This window comes from Sinocyclocheilus anshuiensis, unplaced genomic scaffold (genome assembly GCF_001515605.1).
Source record: "Sinocyclocheilus anshuiensis isolate Anshui unplaced genomic scaffold, SAMN03320099.WGS_v1.1 scaffold91, whole genome shotgun sequence".
NCBI lineage: Eukaryota > Metazoa > Chordata > Actinopteri > Cypriniformes > Cyprinidae > Sinocyclocheilus > Sinocyclocheilus anshuiensis.
In genome coordinates, this window is record NW_015552636.1 from 1,864,320 (window position 1) to 1,869,319 (window position 5,000).

General features: G+C 37.1%; 1 protein-coding gene across 1 annotated transcript in view; it reads right to left on the reverse strand.

Moving 5' to 3' along the window:
• LOC107666670 (disks large-associated protein 4-like) overlaps positions 1 to 5,000 on the reverse strand; it is a 39,093-nt gene that overhangs the window by 33,208 nt on the left and 885 nt on the right. The gene's annotated exons all lie outside the window — the stretch shown is intronic.

Sequence of the window (5,000 nt, forward strand, 5' to 3'; positions counted from 1 at the left end):
CGTCATTCCACCAGGAGGGAACAGTTAATGAAAAAGTCTGTGAAAGTGATTTTGTGCCTCTTTGAGATGGTATGATGGTATGAAATATGATTCTCTATTTCTTCTCTTTTGGTTTTGGGGTGAAGTATGCCCTGTGCATTGATCTGTGTGTGTTTCTGATCATGTGTTGTTCATCCCATCTGTGTTCAGCGATCCCTCTGAGGATTTGATCCCACTCCAATAAACATGAATTACTGTGATGCTGCTGTCAAACACACACCTCTGTTCACCGGAGAATTAAAACAGCGTCACAGATTGTTAGTGTGAATGTTTAACTCTAGTCTACAGGCCATATTTTTCAGACTCGTTGGTCAAGCATCACCATCTGCTGTGGAGTGTGAGGTGTGTTTAGCACAGGTGGGCTCTGATGCAACACACACACACACACACACAGCCAGCACAGGTAAAATGCAACACTCAGTTTTTTAAATATGTAACAGCAGGTCCCTGCTCCTTCTCTCTATCTAAGGGCCTGAAAACAGCTGCTCTCTCATTCTGACAGCAGGGGGTGCCAAGAGGCAAAACATGGTGCTGGAGCACCTAAAATCAAAGCAAAACTGTCCTAGAGGAAGACGGCGAAGATGAAGATGTAAAATGAAGTCAAACATGCAGTGATAAGTATCTGTTTTCACATCTAAATACAAATACAGTGATGTCAAAATGTGTTTGGACACTTAAGTCATGTTCAAATGTCAGAATTTAAATTCATTATATGAAATCAAGTTTCTACATCTGTGTCTCAAATCCCGCAGGACACTTTTCTTCATCGTGATTGAAGTGTCAATGTGTTCCATCAGCTGCTGTTTTTGCTGCACAAAAAGCCATTCTTAGATAGATCCTGATCACAGGTTGTGCAAATGACCCTCAACACACACACATACACACACACACACACACACACACACACACACACACACACACAAATTTGCCAGAGAAACATCGCAGTCAGACTGAGGAAACCATCTGTTCCCCTCACCACCCCATCCCCCCACCCCACACACACAAAATCGCTCTCACACCTCTTTCTCACTTTCTCTCACTCGCTTTCCCCCAGACTCCATCTATCCATTGATATGAGACAAAAACATTAAGATTCCATCATCATCATCATCATCACACAAAACACCTGACAGACAGACAGACAGACGATAGATAGATAGATAGATAGATATAGACAGAACGAACGAACGAACGATAGATAGATAGATAGATAGATAGATAGATAGATAGAAAAAACGAATGAATGAACAAACGATAGATAGATAGATGATAGATAGACAGATAGATAGATAGATAGAATGAATGAATGAACAAACGATAGATAGATAGATGATAGATAGATAGATAGATAGATAGAGAGATAGATGATAGATCGATAGATAGATAGAACGACAGAATGAACGAACGAACGATAGATAGATAGATGATAGATAGACAGATAGATAGATAGATAGAGAGATAGATGATAGATCGATAGATAGATAGAACGACAGAATGAACGAACGAACGATAGATAGATAGATGATAGATAGACAGATAGATAGATAGATAGAGAGATAGATGATAGATCGATAGATAGATAGAACGACAGAATGAACGAACGAACGATAGATAGATAGATGATAGATAGACAGATAGATAGATAGATAGAGAGATAGATGATAGATCGATAGATAGATAGAACGACAGAATGAACGAACGAACGATAGATAGATAGATGATAGATAGACAGATAGATAGATAGATAGAGAGATAGATGATAGATCGATAGATAGATAGAACGACAGAATGAACGAACGAACGATAGATAGATAGATGATAGATAGACAGATAGATAGATAGATAGAGAGATAGATGATAGATCGATAGATAGATAGAACGACAGAATGAACGAACGAACGATAGATAGATAGATGATAGATAGACAGATAGATAGATAGATAGAGAGATAGATGATAGATCGATAGATAGATAGAACGACAGAATGAACGAACGAACGATAGATAGATAGATGATAGATAGACAGATAGATAGATAGATAGAGAGATAGATGATAGATCGATAGATAGATAGAACGACAGAATGAACGAACGAACGATAGATAGATAGATGATAGATAGACAGATAGATAGATAGATAGAGAGATAGATGATAGATCGATAGATAGATAGAACGACAGAATGAACGAACGAACGATAGATAGATAGATAGATAGAGATAGATAGATAGATAGATCGATAGATAGATAGAACGACAGAACGAACGATAGATAGATAGATAGATAGATAGATAGATAGATAGATAGATAGATAGATAGAACGACAGAACGAACGAACGAACGATAGATAGATAGATAGAAAGAACGACAGAACGAACGATAGAAAGATAGATAGAGATAGATAGATAGATAGATAGATAGATGGTTGGATGAATAGATGTAGGTGGGGGGGAGTGAATGTACAGTGCTCTCTTCCAGCCTCAATAGCACGACTGAGATGAGACCCTTGAGCAAGAACTGAACCCCCAACTGCTCCCCAGGCTGCCCACTGCTCCGGGTGTGTGTTCACGGTGTGTGTGTGTGTGTGTGTGTGTGTGTGTACTTGGATGGGTGAAATGCAGAGCACAAATTCTGAGTACGGGACACCACACTCGGCTCACGTCACCAAATCATCCAGAATGAAGTGTTTTGAAAATCTAAAAGTTTTGTGTGAGGGGTAGGATTAAGGTAAAGGGACAGAAAATACAGTTTGTACAGTATAAAAACCATTATGTCTATGGAATGTCCCCACAAAATATGTGTGTGAGAGTAGAGGTTGTTTTCAGCTGAAGGTGGGTGGTATCAGTGTGTGTACCTGAGAAAGTCTCACAATAACCTTGTCCTAATTACATTCTGCAGTGCTGCTTTTGCCCTATTTCCACAGCTCTCTCTCACACACAAACATTAACACATCAATAATACACAGTTACCTGAGGACGCCACACGCTTACAGCTACATCTGTAAAACATTCACAGACAATCAGATCATATTTGATATTTCGTATACATTCACACGAGCGAGAACAACGCAAGCTGAAGTAATCGTGTGGCCAAAGCAACGCCACTGAAATTAGAAAGCAAGTGACCAATAACCTGTGCTGGTTTAAGACAAAAACTCATTAACACACAGATTTTATCGCTAACCGCAGTGCGCCTGGTAAGAACACGGTGTCAGAGACGGTCAAATGTGTTATTAGCTCATCTTCATTTGAGCTCATCTTCATGTGTTATTAGCTTATCTACTTCAAGTGAAGCGTTTCCTGCAGGCAGACTAGAAAATGTGTCCTGGTCTCCTAATAACAAGACAGACTGCTTTTGCTTTCTATATTCTTCTGCTTCTCTGACATGAGACTGATCGAGTGTGCCCAGGTCTGTGCAAAGAGGCTGAAAAAACAACAACCTTGTTTGGGTCTCCACTTCTTCCTCCTTTAATGTTGGAACAAAATGTCAAAATCAGCATGAAATCCTTTAATTACAGCATGCCTGCTCTGAGCATGAAGCATATCTCTGCATCTGCACCACAGGGTGTGTGTGTGTGTGTGTGTGTGTGTGTGTGTGTGTGTGTGTTAGTTACAAACTATTCATAATTTAAAGTAGTTCAACTAAACATACTCCTTTGATAAAGTAGGTGCATGACAAGCTACTAACAAAAAATATATGAAGTTTTTTAACAGGGGGCAATATATTTAAGATTATCAGAAAGGGTATGAGGTAGGGTGACAGCATGAACTATGAACACATTGAAAATAAAAACATTTAATCAAGCAGCAATTACAAACAACAGTATTTATGCATGTGTTAATATGAATGTTTTTCATGTTTTTTCAGTATTTATTAATACAATGTGCACACTAATATTTATTTAAATATGTATTATCTTCATATTTTTATTTCAAATGGCTGCTAAAAATTTAGCTTTGCATCACATAAACAAATTACATTTACATTTTTTTAAATTGTAATAATATTTCACAATATTACTGTGTTTTACTGTATTTTTGATCAAATAAATGCAGACTTGGTGAACATAAGAGACGTTCAAAAACATGATAAAATCTGGATGACCCCAAATTTTGAGCCGTAGTATATAGACAAATACATAATCTTTCAACAATATTTTTGTCTTGAATATTTAAATGTTACCACAAGTACATTTTTAGGTTATTTTTAAAATTTTATTAAAAAAAAAATAATTTTATGTTTATTTTTTACATTTATATACATTACATTTTTGATTTTTTTAGAGCGACTTTTGGGAACGCTATTGAGTGATGACTCATATGAATCAGTAAATGTTTTTTGAATCAGTTCAGTGAACCATCTGAACGAACTGATCTACTAAAACCTGGCTTTAAAGCTAGTCAACTACAGTACATTGTTGTAGTATACAAAATGAACTGATTTACAGCAAAACTGAAAGCAAACACGCAGCCTACCTCTCTCATTCGGCACGCATCCAATTAAATGTTTCCATATTTGCAATGTATTTGAGTGCTAAACTATTATTTATGTGAACCAGGATTTATACTTAAAAAAAAAAAAATTAAAAAAAAATCCTCTTCACATGAACAAATATGTGCTTGGCCCGAGCCCAGGCTGAACGGGACTGTACTACAGATTATTGAAATTATCCAGTGTAGCTGTTTGGTTGACTGTATTTTATTCTGATAATGAACAGGCTGCAATGTTTGCAATGCTGTATGTGTGTGTGTGAGGCGCCGGCGCAATTGAACAGTGGAAATGATCAAACAAAACAAAACAAAAAAATACTCTGTAATTTTTGGTCATACAGAATACAGATCATTCAAAACTGCAATGTGTTTCCTTTTATTTCTGTCATCTCAGTTTCCAATCCTCCTGAATGAATGTATTTCAGCCCTAGCTGCAACAATTTCACTCTTCCCAACACCATTAGAAAGACTAA